Raw genomic sequence first — 22,216 nt, forward strand, 5'->3', positions numbered from 1 at the left:
AGAGACAGAGAGAAAGTAAGAGATCACCCCCCTAGGGGAGATTGCCATACCACAGTCGTCGTCTTCATTCTCCTCTAGGGAGTTTGGACACTCATGTACACATGTCTGGCATGAGTTTCAACTGCCAGGTCTGGGACTTGAACTCAGTCAACCATGTGCAAGTCCAGCACCTTAGTCACTATACCACCTGCAGGGTTCAATGAATAAATATTTGAATTTCATGGAGATGCTCAAAATGGCATAATTCATTCTCCGCTTAGTTGGACTATCCATGTTTAAGAAAACATGGACCAGCCAGATGGCCTGGTGACTCAGGTGGCTGAATCCCATGTGGTTGATTGTGCAGTTGAAGTCCTGGAGCTAGAGACTTGAACAACACTGTGTGTGTGCACATGCTCAAAATCCTAAGAGGCGAATAGAGGAAAAGGGGCTGTAGTGGTCACCCCCATGGGAGGGCTTTCTCACTTTCCCTCTCCCTCTCTCTCTTTTGCTCTCTGACATGCCCTATAGCACATGAAAAAAATATAAAAAATGAAAATTACAATTTCTGTCAAACAGTCACAGATCTCTCACCCTGAGTTTCAGTAAATTTTTCTCTCCAGCCTTGTGAACTAGATATGGAAACATGACTTAACTGTTTAGCCTTTTCCAACACACGACTGTCCCTCTACTCAGTCTTCTCAAATTACCCAGTCTAAGTGTTTTATGCTTCTTGCAGTGATTCTGATAGATTTCTTTTAAATGTCTCCTAATTCTCATTATTGTATTTGAATGCAACTTTGACTTTCCTAAAACGTTGATTCTAAGATTGAAATAATGTAGAAATAAAGATCACTGTAGTAACAATAATAATACCATTAATGAAAATAAGACCTTAAGGGTCCAGCAGTTAGCGTAATGGCTATGTCACTGGACTCCCATGTAGTCAACTGCAGCTTGAGTCCCAGACCCGGTGGCTTAAACTCACGCTGGGCGCACGTGTATGCATGCCCAAGATCCAGAGAGGAGAAAGGAGGGGAAGTGATTGTGGCGTGGCCATCATCCCTGGGGGGGTGATTTCCCACTTTCTGTCTCTCTGTCTCTCTCTGTCTCTCTGGCGAGTGCATGCACCCTATAGCAAAAACCTCTCAAATAATAATATTAATAATAATAATAATAATAATAATAATAAATAAGACCTTAAAATGAACCAGGAACTCTCATAAGAACCATAAAAGCTTTAGCTCTTCATTTTATGAATGGAGGATCCAAAGCAAGGAATATATTGTAATTGCCTGTGGTCATGCTGACAGTAAGTGATGAAATAAAGGTATGTGATATATAGGAAAAAAAGAAAAAACAGTAGTCATAGTCAGGACAAATGATATCTAATATAATATCAGATAACTGCATATTTACAGGGATTTACATACTAATCATGTCAGACTTTTATGTAAATTTTTTAGCTCTCTTAACACTCAAAATCTCAAGGTGCTTAAAGTTTAAATTTTTCTCCATGCACCATTTTTTCTTGTAAATAAATTCTCCTTAATACAACTTACATTCTACACATTTATTTCCAATACAATAATATATGCCCTCCAAAAACTCTCATTAGCTCAAAGTGAATGTCTGCTTGAGACTCATTTTAGCTGTGGAAATGCTTCCCACAAGAGAAATCATAATTAACTCTATTGCAATTTTGCAAAATAAAGATTGGATCTATCCATGCTTACCTTCTGACTACTTAGACATTCATTTCAAAAATATTTTTAAGAGGAATATTGTGTACATCTTTAATTACCTAGAGTTAATACTATCATATCTATTTTTCTCTCTCTCTGACTTATTTTAGCAAACTGAATTTCCTTATCTTCCCCTACTCCCATAGGAAATAACACAGATCCACAGAATCACATATTTGTCTATGCTGGACAGTGCATGCTTAAGTTAGCACAAAATTAGTCTCTTCTAAGGTCTTTCAGAATGACTTCCCATGTAAAACTCCAGGTTAGAGCTGGCCAATGAGGCCAGAGTGCATGAGATTTGGAAAGCAAAGATGAGATAAAAGTCATCATTTTAAAGAGATGGTGGCTGTGATCCGATCCAGTGAATTCTCAGATTTCTCCATTAACTCATGACCTGTGGTCCTGGCAGCCAGATAAGGTGACTCATTTAATACTCCATGATTTCTGGCTTCTAATCCTAGTGCTTCAGGATCAAGTTCTTAATAAATGTTTCTCCAAGCATCTTAATTAAGTTTTTCAAACATTGACTTCCCTAGCCTACTCCATATGTCCTTAATTTCTACTTTTCTATGACTGTGATTTCCAAATTATTGTGGTGACTCTACTTTCCTGACTCAGTTCAGACACTAATTATGTGACCAGAAGTGGTTTCGGGTTGGAGGTAAGGGGACACACCTTAAAGTTGTGATCTAGGGTTGGTTGTCAGCTTAAAAGTTATGGATGCTCTCTCTGCAATTTTAAGCATGAAAACAAACAGTTGTCATTTTATTGAGTTCTCCATATAGGGATTACTTATGTGTAACATACTCTGCTTTGTACCATTTAATCTACTTTTTTTTTTTTTTTTTGAGAGAGAGAGAGATCTTTGCTACAGGGTGCATGCCCTCGCCAGAAATGCAGAGAGAGACAGAAAGACAGAAAGCAAGATACCACCCCACAGGGAAGATGATCACACTGCAATCCCTTCTCTAGTCTCCTCTCAGGATTTTGGGCTGGTACACACATGCACCAGGTGTGAGATTTTTAAGCCACCAGGTCCAGGACTTGAACGGCAGTCAACCATGAGAGAGTCCAGTGATGTAACTGCTATGTAATCTGCTGGTTGCAATCAACTTTTACATTACCCACATAGATAGGATCAGGGCTCAGTACATGGTTAAAGAAAACAATAGCTATACGTATCTAGGTCAGCACCCAAGAGTGGGATAGAGGATGTTTCTCAATATATGAGGATAACTTGATTAGTAGGTGGCCAGCCGACCTAATTATAACCTTTCTTGAAAATCAACAATTTGCAACATACATAAACATAGAGAGAGCAGGAAGTTAAGGACCTATAAAAGTAGAAGCAGAAGTAAGCAAAAGTTTTGGATAGAAGAAAGAAATTGTATTTAATGATTAATAGGGTAGGAAGAAAATAAATGTCAAGAAAAATTGAGACCACGAGACCAGCAGTTAGTGTAATGGCTATGTTGCTGGACTCCCATGTAGTCAACTATGGTTCAAGTACCAGACCCAGTGGCTTAAACTCACACCAAGTGCATGTGTGTGTGTGCACCCAAGATCCAGAGAGGAGAATGGAGGAGAAGGGATTGTGGTGGGACCATTCCCCCTGAGGGGTGATTTCTTGCTTTCTGTCTCTCTGTCTTTCTGGTGAGTGCACGCGCCCTATAGCAAAAACCTCTCAAAAAAAAAAAATTGAGACCACATTAAGCTGATTCATTGGACTAGGGGATTCGAAGACAAATAGATCCCTACTGATTAAGAATGACTGAATTTTCCAACTGGCATACTAGCACTACAGGTGATTTACTACCGTTACCTTGTGGGTTAGATTCTCTAATTCCCCATAATACTGGCTGAGGGAGTGATATCTTTTCCCTAGCTCCTCAAGAGTCTTTAAAGTGAAGACATATCATGAGAGATAACATAAATATGCTACTATCCAATTCAGACTTAAGGACTTAAATAATGGCGCTTTCAGTTTTCCCCTAAATTGATGTAACTTGCAGCCATTAGAAAATTGAAAAAGAAAAACCAAGAATTACACATTCATTTCTTATCTCATTCGAATTTGTCTTATAACTTTCTATTAAATTTAGAATCATAGCAAGTGAACCAATATGAGTAATATCAGTGCTGTTTGTTATTTCTGTTGTAATCCTACTCACTTCCCTGACTCATTACATAGATGTCACTCTATCGCTATATTTAGGAGACTGGAAAGAGAAGCAAGTCTACTATTTGTAATCAAAACTTGTCTGGAGAGTAAACAGTTCCAGCTGTGTTTTTAAACTACCCAGAAATTTACTGCTTTTATTTGATTTAGGATTGCAAAGGTCCTTGATGGGAAAAAAAATCTGATTTATCCATTTATATCTTAGCACTCATATGAAATATAGAAAGATACTGAAAAAGTAAACATTGTGATACTGATTGAGATATATTAACCACCCAAATCTTCATATATTTTACCCCTAATTTATTTCCCTTTGAAGAGGAAGTTAAAAGCACTCTGTAGATTTACAGTTTTAGCCACTGGCAGTAGAGAATGAGGTAATTTTAACTTCTAAGAGAAAGAGTCAGAATATATTTATTATGGATCTGTGTTTTATTATTCTTCCATTTATTCATTCACTAAATAAATACTATATGCCAGAGACTGACCTAGAACTAGAGATATACCACATAAGACAAACTACCTACCTTCACGAAGTTTACATTCAAGTGGAAGAGATAACAATAAGAAAGAACAAAAAATCCAATGTAACTTCATTTCAATTATTAGTTTAAAGAAGAAAAATAAAAGTGGTAAAAGTAGGCTTTTATGAAAAAGTGACGTTTAAGTTGACACTTGAAGTGAGGGAGCTATGTATGTAAGATATTTAGGAAAAGTGAATAATAATGTTTCATATATTACTGTCTAATTTTAATAATATTTGCATTCCAAAGGTTGTATCCAGATAGGAGGATGACTAGGAAGAGCTGGAGAGAGGCATCTAGCAGTTAGGCCTATTTTATAGAATCTACTCATTTCTAAAGAGACAGGTTCAAATGTCTGGTTTATACAAATAATATTCAAAACCTGACAGAGACCCTATTCTAGTCATAAACTTTACCTGAAAATATTGAATATATAAATGCTCCATTCTGTGAAATTTTGTAGTCATTTTTTTCCTCTTGCTTCTTCAAGACTATTAAAAACTAAAGGGTAAGATTTTTCTTTGTTATTTTACCTCAGGAACCTAAGCAGAGATATTCTTAGTAATTGCTTATACATAGCAGAAATGTGCTAAATGCTTTTGAAAGCATGAATAAATCATTTATATATATATATAAATATATATATATACTACTATTATATACTATATATATATACTACTATATATACTATATATATACTACTATATATATATATTTATATATATACTACTATATATATATATACTTTCCTCAATATATATACTACATAGTAGTATATATATTATATGTTTATATGTGTACATATGTATATGAATATGTATGCATGTTTATATATGTGTATATTATATCATATTTATATATGTGTATATGTATTATATCATATGTGTGTATATTTATATATTTTTACATATGTATTTATTTTACACACATATAAATAAACTAGCTATTTTCTGAATCATGTGCTCTACTACAATTTCACCATGAAAAAAAGGAGAAAAAGAGAAACAAAACCAGATGGTGGAAAGGTGAACAATCTCTCTCTAAACTTATAAAAATTACCGTAATGCACATGCAAGATGAAATAGATAAGAGTAACAATATCCTAAGCATTTTTTATTTAATCGCTTTTAAATATTTAATAGTTTTTCATAAAAAGTGACACATACTTCTTCTATCCTGTGTTGACTTTTTTTTAGATAAAAATTCTCATACTTTGACAATATACAGAACTCATTTTCTGTGAACATGTAGCTATATATACAAAGGGTCTTCAAGAAGCTCCTACTAAAAGTATACTGTGAAAAAAATATGGTTTTTTTGAACCAAATAAACTCTTTCATTCCATTTTTCCATGATCTTTTGAAGTGCTCTCATATGTGTAACTTCTCAACTTTCCTTGCAGTTCATTCATGGATTTGCCAACTGCTAATCTTTCTGCCTCAAATACAGAGTCTGTTTCTTCTGTTCCTTTTCATTAACAAAGGCTTTCTGTTGAAAGGCATTACTGTCCAGCCCACACCTGTCGCATGAGTTATCAGCCATCACCCACACTGTGTTCCCTCTATTGCATTCCTGTCCTATACGCTACCTCCCACTGTCCCTGATTTTAAGAGTATTTTCTGCATTTGATTCAAACTACTATCCTTCTGTCTTGGACTTAAAGTCAATTTCAGCAGATCATCAGAAGTTTTCAGTTTCTGGACTTCGCCTGTATACTGACTTACTAGACTTCTCTTCGTTTGATAGTGAGGGTTATGCTTCAGATTCTTACAACATTTACGTCTTCACTCAGTCACAAAGTACCTGGCATGTTCAACATATTTCTATCTGATTCAAAAAATACTTTTTGTGATTTTATTCTTTTAAAGAAAGTGCTTGTTGCCTATTTTCAGTGGATGTTAGATACAATGAGTAGTATGACAAGTCTGAATAAAAAAGATGAGTCAGAGTCTTATACTTTTTGTTCATCTTACTCAGTTTAATGTTGAGCTGTACTTTCAGGGTTTTTTGTTTTTTGGATTTTTTTTTTAGAGAGAGATTTTTCGTATAGGGTGTGTTCACTCGCTGGAGAGACATAAAGAGAAGAGACAGAAAGTGAAAACTCACCCCCATCCCCAGGCAGAGAGTCACACAGCTACCCCTTCTCCTCACAGGATTTTGGGTACACACATACATGCACCCAGCATGAGTTTTAAGCTGCCACATCCAGGACTTGAACCACAGTCAGTTACAGGGGAGTCCAGAGAATCCATTACACCATCTGCTGGTCCCTATACTTTCCGTTTTTATTCATTTGTAGTTAACACAAATACAATGCACAAAATTATTCACATTTCCTTCTTAATTTAATCCTCACAGTATCCTCATAAGGTAATTAAATGGCGTAGTTTTTTCCTTAGTTTACATGAAACCTAGATTTGAGTTTTAAAGTATTTTTTGCACACTCCTCTAATACCAGAGGTGATATAAATCCCTTTTCTTCGGGACCAGCAGTTGGCTTACTGGCTATGTCGCTGGACTTCTATTTAGTAGACTGTGGTTCGAGTCTGAGACCTGATGACTTAAACTCATGCCAGGCACATGTGAGTTTAAGATCCCAAGAGAATGGAGGAGAAGGGATTGCAGCATAGCCATCCCCACTGGAGGATGATTTCTCACTTTCTGTCTCTCTGTGGCTCATTGTCTTTCTGGTGAGTGCATGCACCCTATAGCAAAAACCTTTCCAAAAAAAAAAAAAGTTTAAAAAAATCCTCATTGGGATTTAAATTTAATCTCACATTTGAACCTTAAAGAGTTAAATGAATGAAAGCATCTTCTTCTGAGAGAATGTAGGATCTGGCATTTTAATGGGGTAACTCACCATTACCCAGTACCTTGCAAACATGAGTGCTTGTGTTAGGACATTTCCTCACTGATTTCTCTATCTCTGTGTCTCTCTAGCTCTCTTTCAGCAAGTACATGCTCCCTATGGCAAAAATCTTAAGAAAAATTTACTCATTAGACAGTAGTTTGTATATTGAGGTAGTTGAAACTGAAAGTGCCCGTGACTTTGTCATGATCAAACAGTGATAAATAGCAAAACTGAGATTCCGAGTTAGGTCAACTAGTTAAAAATACACATTCTATAAGCTCTACCTGTGTTCTTCCAAATGTAGCTTAATTTTCTTTAAAAAGATAAGCCCAAACTGAACTCTTTATAAAACAAAAAATGTAATATTCTTATTTCACAAAGAGAATTCTAGATATTTATCATTATTTTCATTTTGGAAAGGTTGTTTGGGAATTATAATTTATTAGTTATTTTCAACTAACTGAAATTTCTACAAAGTCATCATTTTGCTCTTAATATTTGCAATAAAGAGAAAACATAGTTAAGATGATCAGACTCATAAAATTTGGGGTATTATTTCACTAGAAAAACAGTTAAATTTAATTTTTTTTTATTCTGTAGAGATTTTTGCTATAGGGCACCTGCGTTCGCCAGAAAGACATAGAGAGACAGAGAGACAGAAAGTGAGAAATCACCCCCCAGGGGTGGATTCCAGTCTCCTCTCAGAATCTTTGGCACGCATGCACACGCGCCCAGTGTGAGTTTAAGGCACCAGATGCGGGACTCAAACCATGGTAGACTACATGGGAGTCCAGCAACATAGCCATTATGCTAACTGCTGGTCCCTCCATTGAGTTTTATTTTGACTCTTGCAAACATTCCCATTGTTTGTAAGAGTTTAGCTAGACTGTGTTCCCTTTTATTGACCTAGAGGACTTGACTGTCTTCTGGGTACTTCCCTTTGCTGCTATTCATTTACGATTTCCTTGCCTAGTCATTTAGAGCACTCTGCAATTCAGCCAGTCTTTATTAATAAAGCTGCCATGAATTCTCCTGTACCGTAAGTTGGGTGAATAGTTAGCTGTTACATAGACACATGTATGTACACAATTATACCCAAGTAAATATACAGTAGCTGTTGAGGAAACATATTTAATAAAATAATATATATTCTTGAACAGATCACTGAAATTAGGACTGAGCACTCCAGCAAAAATAAGGTTCTGTGAAAGTGGGCATTTCAAATTCTTCATGTATTACTTTAAGAATAGTCACTAAAGAGAGAAGTCTGACCAACATCAATATATACTTTTTAAACTTTTTTTTTTTAAATTATAGAATTACATGCATTAGGGCAGGTGTTGGGAATGAGATATTGGGGCATAGCTTATTCTTTCGTGGCTTCTCTTATCCATTTCTATCACAATGCTCACTAAACCAAGCAGTTTAAGAATAGAGAGGATCATTCACAAATTGTGGCAGGTATTCAACCTGTAAATTTCAGAGCTGTCAAGGTTGAGTGTTTCAATCAATTTTGACATCTCCTGGCATTTCCTTTCATATTCTAGCTTCTATAAATAATATCCTTTCTTAGGTACCATTTTAGGTTCAACAGGCTTGTTTCTCCTAACATAAAGGTTGCATTTTATCTCTTAGCATGTTTTTTTTTTTCTACTCTTAGTCTGAAAAGTAAAAAAAGTGGTATATTAAATGAACCACCAAATCCTGATAGGCTGTCTTGAAGAGGAATGTTGGTAGGAGATGCATTAATAACAACATATTCTTTAGCATTTGTAAGAAAGATGACTTAAAAAGATTTTAAAATGTTTTAAAAATGTTACAATAAACTCTATAATAAAATAGCATACCTGTTATTTGAAAGAAATAATTTCAAAAGAGAACCAATAACCCCCTGTATATAAATACCCAAGAATAACAATTGAAATACCTACATTGTCACTTTTTTTTTCCCGCTGAATAATATTATTCTGAACAAAGTATTTCCAGATACAATCCAACTCTGGCTGGATTTCATTTTCATGGCACAAAAAAAGAGCTCCTCACAAGGTGGTCTCACTACAGAAATGTCACATAGCAAAAATCCTAAGAGAAACTTGAAGAATAATTTTTAGTGTTTTTCAAGTTAAGAGGATTCTTTTAATCACCCCTTTGATTTAGTATGACATACTAAGTAGAAATGAAATTAACAAAACTTAAAATACCTTATGCCTTGTAAAGTTAACACTTTGGTCACTCTTTGTGAATTCTTTTGACTAAAAAGCTTATCTAGAAGTTATGATTTTTTGTTAACCACAATTATATAAAAAGACTTAGTGCAGAGTCATAAAAGTGAACACAAAGCTATTCACTCACAGTGAAATGTATCCTTTGTAGGACCCCATTTTCATGCCAAAGAATCTTGAAGCTTCAAGTAGTCCAGGAAGGGTTTCAACCTTTCATGGCCAAGGAAATAATTGAGATGTTTCTCTGTTGTGTAACTGGAATTTTTAATTTTAAGTGACTATGCACTTATCTGTCAATGATTTCTTACAATTTTCTTCTTTTTTCTATTTTTTAAAGAATGAAGTCATGCGTTCTACAATCATCCATACATCTGATGACAGGTATGTGTTCTCACCATGTTTACCTGCCCAGGTAGGAGTAATGACTTTCTTTCTGTAGTCGGCATTGCTGGTGGCCATCAATTCCTGATTTCCTCCTCCTTCCTGGACATACTTTCCTTGAAATCACTGGGCATTCATGTTACCAGTTTTGGCCAGTAGACTATCTCCACAGCAGTTTGCCTTATGACCTAACTCATCCAAAGATCTGAAAAGAGTTGTTTAGTGTTCAGTTTGATACATTTTTTGCTTGTGAAACTGGAGTGATGATGTCTCAGATTCCTCACAGGTTGAATTAGAAACCAGAACTCTTTGACATACAATTTGCTCCAAATCTTGCCTCATGGTTATTTGATACTCCTTACTATGTCTAGTCAATCCATATAAAGCTCTTACTTTTTTCTCTCTTGAAAACAGGGTGACTTCCTATTCTTCCCTGTGTACTTGTTATCCTTCCTGATGGACTTTTATTTACCCCCAAATATTCATTCATTTTTAAAGACAAATACCATGGGAACCAGCAGTTAGCGTAATGGCTATGTCTATGGACTCCCACGTAGTCGACTGTGGTTCGCGTCCTGGAACAGGTGGTTTAAAACTCACGCTGGGCGCATGTGCATGTGTGCCCAAGATCCCAAGAGGAGAATGGAGGAGAAGGGATTGCGGTGTGACCATCTCCCCTGGGGGGTGATTTCTCGCTTTCTGTCTCTATGTCTCTCTCTGTCTGTCTGGTGAGCGCACGCACCCTATAGTGAAAAAACCTCTGCAAAAATAAAAAATAAAAATAAAGACAAAGACCTCTTTTCCCGCTGAAAAATTTCCTGTACCCCCATTATCTAAGAGATTCTTCTGTCAATGTTTCCTTATTAAGTTAGCATCAATATTTTATTAATATATTCAGTAATCATATTTGTTTATTTAAATGTATTTTTATACCATTGAAATGACTTGTCAATGTATTTTTTGTTTGTATTTTTAAAGAAAGTATTATTATTATTATTTTCACAATGCCTGGTAGAAGCACTCAGTTAAGCCCCCTTAAAGATTTAAAAAATGTTGGATTCAGCAGATGGCATAATGGTAACGTCGCTGGACTCCAACATAGTTGACTGCAGTTCAAGTCCTGGACCTGGCAGATTAAAACTCACACTGGGCAGGTGTGCTTGCATGCACAAGATTCCAAGAGGAGAATGGGTTGTGGCATGGCTATTGCGCCCCCTGGAGAGGGGTGATTTCTCACTTTCTTTCTCTCTGTGTCTCTCTCTGTCTGTCTGGTGAGCACATCCTATAACACAAATCTCTCTTAAAAAATGGTGAAGATGTTACCTAACATTTCTTTCATTCAAATAAATAAGAAGGGGAGAAAAAGAATTTAGGGAAAAGAATCACACACTGTCTGATGTTCTTGTTGTTTCCTAAAAGAATTTGTATTTAAAATATGCCTCTTTTTTGGACAGAAAGTATTAACATTAAATTTTTAGAGTGTGACCATTCAGATAAAGCAACTCTGCCCTTAACTTTGAGTGTACCAGGGTAGACTTAATTGGCTTTGATCTATTAGAATATTCTTTCTTTTTTTTCCCTTCCATTTTAATGGTTTAGGAAAGAAGAAAGGCTAACAGGCATGAAAGCTTAATGAGCTTGGTCGGTAGATGGCTACCAATTGGAGTGTTAAAAGTACATCTTCTTTCTTTAGAAGAGATTTGGAAGAACTCATGCTCTTTATACTGCAAATTTTAATCTGGTACATGGTTAAAGATGAGTACTGCCTCTGTTCTCTCATACCTAGAATGTTTTAGGGACAAAGATGATTACCAATTTATTGCTAGTTGCCGTATCAGAAATAATTACTTTTTCTTTGAAATTTATTCTTTGTTTGTTCTAAACTGACATGTAAAATTGTATTTATCATGTCTAACATGGTGTTTTGAAGTATATATATGTTGTGAAATGGTTAAATCTAGCTAATTAAAATATGTAGTTATCATTTTGTGGCGAGAACATTCAACATCTCTCTGTGATTACTTCCTGTTCTTTCCCTCGGCTGAGCCATATTTCTGTCCATGGCATAGGGCTGGGGCTGAGGGGAGGGGTGGTGCCAGCAAGGTAAAACTGTTTTTCCTATTTTCTTCATGGATCTTTTCCTAATATTGTGCTATAACCAGGCCTTATGGTCTCTTACCTGGTTTCCTTAGCTCTTGGGAAGATATTTTTATGCATAGATAGTTGTCCAAATTGTTTTTTTTATGGGGGGGATGATCATTGGAAAGGCCTGTTCATCATCTTGCTTCACCTTCTATCTCAGAATTAACTACTTTTGATGAATTATTTAACTTCATTCTCATAGCAGTCTTTTGAGGTAGTTACTACTGTATGGTCTTCATTTTACAAATGTAGTATCCAAGCACCCTTGGTAAATTGAAAGCAGGGATACAGAAGATGATGATCTGATTATTATGTTTTCTTCTTTCCCAGTCTTCCATATTACCATTTTATTCTTTCAACAACAACATTCCAAAAGGCAATAAAAGTTAAAGAAAAATAAAATGCTGGTTTTCATTTTGAGACATGGTCACATTGCAATCCTCTTTTTCCTTCATTTCTTCATCCCTTGAGGATCTTGGTCATGTGTGTGTATACCTGGTGTGTTTTTCAAACAACCAGGGGCAGGACTCCAACCACGGTATCCATGTGGGATCTGCCTCCCACTGCAGGCAGCACTTAACTGCTGCACTAGGGAGCCAGCCCGTTTGACTTATATTTACCATTTAAAGTATGTTTAGTCTATTTTACATGTGAAGGAAAATTCTAAAACTGTATTTTTATCTCAGAAATTCTGAGCATTTTACTTATAAGAAGATAGGGTTTCCAATTGTATTTTTCCTTCCTTTAGTGTTTTACTAGCTGTCTTCCACTATATTTTTATTTTTGTACATTCCAATATGATGAAAATTACACACACACACACACACACACACACACATAAATTTAGTTACTGTTATCTTTTTTGCAAGTGATAAATATCTGGAAGAAATTTATAGACACTAAAATGGGAATATGTATTTTTCTAAGCATTGAATCAGATGCTATTTTCATTTTAAAGAAGTAGTTATTAGTTATTATGGTAAACATAGTAATAATCTTTCTATCTTGCATGCCAGGATACCTGTTCTAGTCTGTTTGTGCTGCTATAATAAAATCCCAAAGGCTGAGTGGTTTATAAACAATAGAAAATGATTTCTCACAGTCTAGAGGCAAGAGTGTCAAACACCAAGATCCCAAGTCTGGTGATGGCCCCTCCTCACCCTTCTTTAGGTGTTTGCCATAGGATACATGTGCACAACAGAGAGAGAAGAGGAAGAGAGAGGGAATGTGAGAAATCACCTCTAAGGGGAATGACCACACCACAATCCCTTCTCCTCCATTCTCCTCTCAAAAATTTGGGTATGTGTGCAAATGTGCCCAGTGTGATTTTCAAGCCACTGAGTCTGACCACGTGGGAGTCCTGCACTTTTACCATCTTAAATGCCACCTGTTGGCTCCTACATTTTAGGTTTTTGTTATGATCCCACCCTACTTCTCAGTGCCATTTTTCCATTTTAGCTTAGAAACAACCGAAATTGATTTCTTACAATTCTGGGGCCTGGAAAGTCCAAGATCAAGGGGCTAGCAGATTATATGTCTAGTGCGAACCCACTTTCTCAGAGATGACATCTTCTCTGGTAACCGTATTTGGTAGAGGGGGTGAGGGGATCTCTCTTGGGCCTCTTTTATAAGGACACTGATCCTTCATGACCTAATTACTTTCTAGAGACCCTGCCTCTTCATACTCTTATCCTGTGTGTTAGAATTTCACATATGAGTTCAGTTAGACCATAGCTGTGTCCATGTCCTAATTCTTAGAAGCTGTGAATCTGTTCAGGGACATGACAGATGAAGATTACAGCTGTCGGTCAACAGACCTCAAAACAGAGAATGTTTCTTGGATTATCTGGGTGGAAGCAATGTAATCCCATGAGTGCCTAAAAATGGTAGCAGGAGGTAGAATAGAAAAATCAGATTTGACTATGAGGAAATGGTATAGAGAGATGCAAATATGCTGGTTTTAAATACAGAGGAAGGAGGCCATGAACAAAGGGAAGTGGGTATCCTCTAGCAACTGTGGAAGGAAAGAAAAGAAATTTCTTCCTCAGAGTCACCAGAATGGAGTATAAACCCTGCTGTGACTATGGTTTTAGCACCATGTGACCTATATCAGATTTCTATCTTACCACACTGTATTTGTTTCCTTCTTCCAAGCCACAAAACGTGCTAGCAGTCATAGGAAACTGATAAATTAATCAACTTTTTAAATGTTATACATGGAAAAACATTTTTGTCATTTTGTTAGCTATTTTAAAAAATGAAACAAATGTCCACAGAGTGCCTTGAGCTAAGTGTTTGGGATAATGCTGCCCTTTACATAGTTACATACACAAGCATTTATCTAAGAGAGAGAGATATTGCAAAGCAATCAGTCCTATAATAACAAGAGCGGGTCTCCAGCACCAACCAGCAGGGGGTACTCTTGTATAGGGCAACACCACCGCTGACAAAGGAGAGAGTATATTGGAGTAGCCATTCTGTGAATGTGTACACACGTGAAGATGATTCAGAATCTATGAATACCACTGTGCCCACCAGAAGAATCAACACTTTATCTGTATTCTTAGATATCAATTGCATTTATGAGTAAATGATTCCTAGAGAAAGGCAATTTTAATTTTAACTTATTTTTACCATAACAATATGACAGGAGTAAACTCAATAATGAACACACAAATTGGTGGTGTTTAATGGAATGCCTACATTTCTATCATGCCAAGTTTTGAGATGAGGGGATGTATGTGCAGCTTGTTTGCTACAAAGTTTAGGTAGAGTTCTATGTATTGATGTGTGATCCCATACCATAGAAGTAATTTATCCTAGATATCAAAATATGACACCAAAAGAATACCATCTTGGTGATGTTCTCTGTATTTTAAAATCATGTAGCTGTTAGTCAAAACATTTTGAACCTTCATTTTAAAATTGCCCTAGAGAACAATGCATAAATACTCCCCAAATATTAGGCTAAAGCATGTTTATTTACCTGTATAATTCTATCTGTATTTTCAATGATTTTCTTTTATATTTATTCATGATATTAGTTGCTCAAATATATTATCCACATTGTTGATCTATTTCATTTAGTCAAAAATGAAATTTATCTACACAAAAAGAAAGTCTTGCCTCAATTTAGGATGTTCCAATAATCAACGAATAGCAGTTGCACGAAGTAGTTCCAAGAGAAAATTTCTAACACACAGGTGCACACGTGTGTGTACACACACACATACACACACATACACACACACTGACACAAAGGCGAAGAGTTCTGCTAAACCTGGAATAAATACAATCTCCCCCTTCCAGCAGCTTGCCCCGATGCCTGCCATGATCGCAATACACTACATGTGTGAGGCTGCATAAACCACATCGAAAGCCCAAGTTCACCCAGCCCCAGAGACCAAGTAAATCAATTGGTTTATTTGTCTGCTGTTTTTGCTAGTGATTTAGCCTTGTTCCCCAATTCCCATAAAATAAGAAATATCTTTGTTCCTTGTAACCAACTCTCTGAGTTACACCCATGTTTTAGTAACCCTTTATTGATTCCTACCACAATTCAGTTTGTCCATCTTGTCCCTATCCAATCACTCTTGGTTTAGGAAAAAGTTGTTCTCTTTTTAGAATATGATCCTCCTCCTCAATGGAGTCATGCCCTTTCATTGTCACCCATTCACAGGAGTTTAAGTAACTCACAGCTACAAGGTGTTTTTAATGCTTTTCATCATTCCAGAAATTTCCTAGTCACAGATAGACAGAAGACCCTGATGTTGACAACAGTCTTCTTTACTGTTTTCTGCGTTGAAGTCTTCCCTGCCAAAGAACAGGTTTATCAAACCAGCATAAATGAGCTTCAGAATGGCTTTTCTGGAAACTGCATACCAAGGTTACTATTCTTAGAGAATTCTACATTAGTTAGTTGTGTTTACATTGCTTAAACAAAGGAGTCTACACAAATATTATCTGTAGCCCTTTAAAATGGATTCAGTGGAGACTGAGTAGAAGTGGGATATTTATAGATAAAGCAGCTATTTGCAAAGAAGTGTATCAGCTCCTTCAAAATCTTCAGGGCATTGGGCAAATATTTGGATAAGCAGAAAAACAAGTGAATGCTCAATCAAATCTAGTTTTGTTATGTGTCAGGCTCTGGGAACTTGTTTTTAATGAGTTAATAATTCTTAGACTGTCTCCCAAGTACATACTAATAGGCTGCATTTTTTTCCATTTGTTCTGCTTATCACAAGTGTGGCTAACTTCATATTTGCTTCAATGATGGAATTCTTTCAGAGTGTTTTGACCTTTTAGTCAATTTGGAATGCTTTTTACTGTTTTTTTTTTGCCACAGTTAGGAAGGATTGATCAGTTACTATATAAGGCTCCCACATACTAGAAGACTGCTTTATATATCTGGGTCAAGACAGTTCATAAACAGCTGAACACATATTTTATTGGTTTAATATTGCAGATGGTTATATCACTTTCATAAAAGAGCTTTCACTTTCTTTAATTTCTATGTAGAATCTGGCACGTGAACTGATAATCAATCACATTTGTTCTGTTGCTTTTTACAAGCTTAAACGTTTCACTGTGAAAAGCTGCTACCAAGCAGACACAGTGGGATTTCATCAGGGTTTTCATTAGACAGACCCTACGTCAGCTTAAAAAAAATGATTTAATTTTCCATGTGCATATAGCTCAGATATTACCATTGCAGAAGAACCTATGGGGTATGAAATATCCATTTCCATTTTTTCAAGATCCAATCATTTTTAAATAGGTGTTGTGTCTGTGGGCCAATTCACAAGGGAGTAGGAAAATGCAATGACAAAACAACAACCAGGTGCAGCAAGTGAATTCCTCTTGACTGGATATTTGAAATCATGAGATTCGAGTGGCATTTACTGTGCTCTTTTATTCCTCCAGCTGCAAGTTGTAACGGAAAGTGCCCCTCTCTGGGACTCAGGAGTCTTGAATTCAACACACCGGTCTGAGCCTAAATGGAAACAAAATTAGGGTCTCAGATACTAAGTATAAATGAGGTGATTCTAATTAAAATGACTCTGCTAGCCAAAGACCATTCAGCAAGACTTTTTGGTTGCCCCAAGAACATCTTGAATCAGTCCCATCTATACTTGTTTAGGCCTGACAATGGCCTTTCTTCCTGAAGGGTGTGGTTTAACTTTTTGGTTTAATCTTAGCAGAGTATAAAGCATATACCAGGCATCCAGTAAATGTTCTTTTGCTTTGTGCGTCTTTACAAATTTGGTTTTGTTTTGTGATCCATGTTTGTTTTGAGTGGGTGCTTAGTACAGTTGCCATCTAGGAATTTCTTCTCAAATAGCTCCCTTTTCTTTCAGTTCCCTACAGAGCAAAGGGTGAGAGAGAGGATGTACAGGAGGTGTTCCTGAGCCGTGTTTTAGCAAGCTCGTTGCTGTGATGCTGAAACATAATTAAGAGGGATAATATGTATGGGCCAGCAAGTGGTGTGGTGATTAAGTTGTTGGACTCCCACATAGCTGACTGTGGTTTGAGCCCCATACCAGCAGCTTGAGACTCACGCCAGGAGCGTGTGCATGCATTCCCAAAGTCCCAAGAGAAGAATGGATTGTATTGGGATCGCTATTCCCCTCTGGGAGGGGAGTGACTTCTCACTTTACTTTTTTTTTCTCTTTCTCTCCCTGGTGAACTCATGTGCCCTATGGCAAAAGCCTTAAAAAAAAATAGTGATTCTGGAACCCTACTCCCCGAAATGTATGGTCCCATTGAGTGACTTTGAATGTTTAGATATAATATCCCATTATTTCATTTATATATGCCTCCACTTAAAAAAAAATCCCTTAACTTATTGACTTAAAGCAACAATAATTTATCACTTTTCACCAATTCTTAAATTCGTGTAGGCTATTCTGCTCCACATGGCAGTGGCTGAAGTCACGTGGTTGAATTCAACAGGCACAGTAGTCTGACGTGGAAGGTCCAACCCACAGAGCTCCCCTTTGGAACCTCTACCTGGCCTCTTCATCCCCATATGGTACCTCATTATGTATGAGCCCTGACCGAGATTCTTTGCTATAGGATGGCTGCCTCTCCTGGAGATAAAAGAAGTAAAACCTGCTAGTTTTCTTCATAGTTTGCCTGGGAAGTTTCAGGGCATTACTTCTATGGCATTCTGTTTGTCAAAGTAAGGATCAAGGAGAGCTTATATTCAAGGAAAGAGGACATTGCCCAGATTTCTTCCTGCAGGAGGTGGCAAAAACTTTGTGGCTATCTTTAGTCCACCTGGAGAATCACTGCTGATCCTATTAACCCTTTCTTGGGTATCTGTGGTGTGACCGTCAAAGGAAATTGTATGAGTTATGCATAGAAAGGTACCGTTTCATCTCAGAACAAGAGGGCAAGGGAGAAAGAAAGAAGGGAAAGAAATTTTCAATGACCATGCTGCTAGGCTGAGGTCAGAGAGGGGTATGAAAGCCATATAATATATCGGGATTTTTTGGAAGAATTTTGGAGATAGGATTAGAAAGAATGTAAGTTCAAGGCAAGAGAACCATAGATGTCATAAAGAGGTGCCGAATGTGGGTGTTGATGAAATGGTAAGCTGTTAGTTTAGACAGCTTCCGTTTCCAACCTCACTCCATCCTGATGGTCTGTGTAGCTGTCCCGAGAGCTATATATCAAATATCATCAATCCCTTGACTTTTGGGGACTGGGCAGAATTGCAATTGGCCATCCCCTTTGATGTTATACAAGCCCTTGTGGTTTGCTTTAGGCAGTGGAATGGGAGCATGGCAATGTCTGTCACCCGTCGGTAGAAATGCCAAAAAAGAGCACACTTCTTCTTTTTCTGCCTTTTTTTATTAAATTGTTTATTTTAATTGACAAAAATCTTATATACTTATCACATACAAGATGTTGTTTAAAATACACATGTCTTGTAGAATGGCCAGTTTGAGTCAATAAACACATGCACCACTTCACATAGTTAGCATTTTTTTGTGACAAGAATACCCCAAATCTATGCTTAGCAGTTGTTAAGAACATAATACCTTCAATGAATTACAGTCTCCATGTTATCCAGTAGGTCTTATGAATGTATTCCTTCCATACAACTGATATTTTGTATCTTTTTTCTACCTTAACACAATTATTTCACAACGATTTTTAGATTGTTTTTACATTATACGTAAAGTCCGCATCATGATGTATACTAGGTATTTTTTCCAACAGAGAATTTTACTTCTTTTTTTGACCTGTTAAATGTTTCTTCTCTTTGTACCTCACACCCACCCTCTACCACCCACCATACCTTTTCTTTCTCTGCTGATCAGATATGGAAGCGTGTGTCACAACAGATCCTCCTTCAGTCTGGGTAGCTGAGTGACTCAGATCATCAAAGACCTCCCACTAAGAGTGTTGGACACGGACATGATACGTGGATGAGAAATCATCTTTCTTATTTGAAACCACTGGTATTTGGAGGCTACTTGTTGGTTGGTTGATTTTGCTCTGCCATGTCACCTGCAGGGCCTGACCTCATGAAGAGTGCCCACTTTCTCAGGGTTTTGTGTGGACATCTTGGCACTGGCCATGTGCTGTATACTCTGGTCCGTAGGCTTGGATGGTACCAAATGGAAATAGCTGAGAGTGAGATTCAGTCGAGCCCACAAATCAGTCTTGAAATGGTCTCTTAAAATGGTCTGTCACTTGACTATTTAAAGTTTATGTTTTATAGTTTTATATTTTTTCTGACTGTCATTTATAGATGAGTGAAAGGAGGGACTGAGGCTCTCAGTGAATTAATTATTCAGCTTCACTGGCCTGCTGCCACGGCCATGAAGAGTTTCCTATGGGAAGGCCAGATCTGCCCAAGCAGCACTGTGCAAAAAGTCCTCCAGAAGGTGCACATCCAAAATTTCACAGCAGATGAGCTTGTAACTTTACATGTACAAGAAAGCTTGTACTCCTTTCCCATCCAATATCTTGCACTTAGAAACCAGGAAATCACATCTTCACCTGGTTTCCTTAACATCCGAGTATGTAGACTACAGTAGAAGGCTTATCATTGTCTGTGTAGGTCAAGTACCTATCTCCTTTGAGTTGTGTTTGTGGAAAATTTGCTGACCATGAAGACATCTCTGCTCTCAACTCGGTGATGCTTCAGGTCACCTTGAGGTGATTGCATCCTTGGTAGTTAGGCCAGGTGTGTGTGCCATGGAGCTCATTAGAGCAAATTCCATCTTGCATATTTTATCCCTTATAAATAAACTTTATTTTTCAGAACAAGTTCAGGTTCATAGCAAAGCTAAGCTTAAAGCCCACAGAGTTTTACACACCCTCTGTCCTGCCAAATGCACAGCCTTGCTCTCTTCCGACCTCTCTCACTAGCGTGATGTTCGATGCAATCAGTGAACTTACATTAGCACGTCATTGTCACTCAAAGTCCTTAGTTTACATTAAGGTTCATTTTTGGTGTTGCGCAAAGGTCTTCAAAATGTTCATGAAAAATGAATACCATAAAAAAGCTATGCATGGGTTTCAAAATTTTTGGACTAAAATAAAGTACTTTAATTTGATTGTTCACACATACTTGGAAGTTCCCTCATCATTATATGGGTTTTGACAAATGTACGATGACATGTTTCTAGCATTATAGTAACAAGTAACATATATAATGGTTTCTTTGACCTGGAAATTCTGTCTATCCTACAAATCCCATTTATTCCACCTACTCCAACCCTCCTGGCAGACCATTGATCATTTTTACTCTCATCATAGTTTTGAAGACTGTCTTGTGTTTGGAATCATGCAGTATATGTAGACTTTTCAGACTGATTTATTTTCTTAGTAATATGCATTAAGGGTTTCTCTATGGCTATTATTGACTTGATAGCTCACTTGCTTTTAGTGCTGAATAATATTCCATTGTCTGTGTATACCACTGTTTACGTATCCATTCACCTAATTTTATTTATTTCCAGTTTTGTTAATTATAAATAAAGCTTCTATAAATATCTATGTGCAGGTTTTCATGTGGACCTTACTTTTCAGCTTCTCTGGGCAAAATACCAAGAGGCATAACTGCTTGTCAGAGTTATATGTAGCTTTTAAGAAACTGACAAACTGTTAACCAAAGTTGCTGTACCATTTTGCATGTTCTCAGAAACAAATGAGAGTTCCTGTTGCTTTATATCATCATCAGCGCTTGGAATGGTCAGTGTTTGGAATTTTCACCACTGTGATCAGCATTTAGTGGTACTTCATTGTTGTCTTAATTTACATTTCTCTGATATCTCGTGGTGTGGAATATAGTTGCCATGTGCTTATTTGTAATCTGTATATCTTCTTTGTTGAGAATACTATTCAGGTCTTTGGTCTATTCATTGTGCTATTCATTATCTTATTGTTGAGTTTTGTGAGTTCTTTAGATATCATGTTTTTTTTGTAATCTTATATGTCTTTTTCCAATATTTTCTTCCATTATGTAGCTTATCTTCTTATTTTTTTTGACAGACCTAATGTCGAGGAGATACTTTTCATTATAAAGAACTTCAAGTTATCTATTTTTTTTTTTCTGGGATTGTGCCTCTGGTGTTCTACCTAGTTAAATCATTGTAATACCTAAAGTCACCTATATTTTCTCCCATGTTATCTTCTAGGTGTTTACCCTGACCTTTTAAACTTTTATTTATTATTTATTTATTTTTGAGAGGTTTTTGCTATAGGGCATGTGTGCTCGCTAGAAAGACAGAGAGAGACAGAGGACAGAAAGTGAGAAATCACACACACACCCTCCAGGGGGGATGGCCACTCTGCAATCCCTTCTCCTCCATTCTCCTCTTGGGATCTTGGGCACACATGCACATGTGTCCAGCATGAGTTTAAGCCACCGGGTCCAGGACTTGAACCATGGTCAACTACATGGGACATAGCCATTGCGACAACTGCTGGTCCCCTTACCCTGACCTTTTATGTGCTCTTCATTAGCCTAATGAATTAACAAAGCTCATTTCTACAATAATAAGTTACTAGTTAATGAAATGAAGTACAGAATATTGTTGAAGGAAACCAAATTCATTGTTACTTTCATTAAACAACTATTGAATGAACAAAAATTATTATAGGTAGTAATGACCTCACCCCAAATGTGAAAATGATGAGTCAAAGATATGTTTGGTAATGTCTTTGACTGG

Source organism: Tupaia chinensis, unplaced genomic scaffold (assembly GCF_000334495.1).
Source record: "Tupaia chinensis unplaced genomic scaffold, TupChi_1.0 Scaffold000370_1, whole genome shotgun sequence".
Classification (NCBI taxonomy): domain Eukaryota; kingdom Metazoa; phylum Chordata; class Mammalia; order Scandentia; family Tupaiidae; genus Tupaia; species Tupaia belangeri.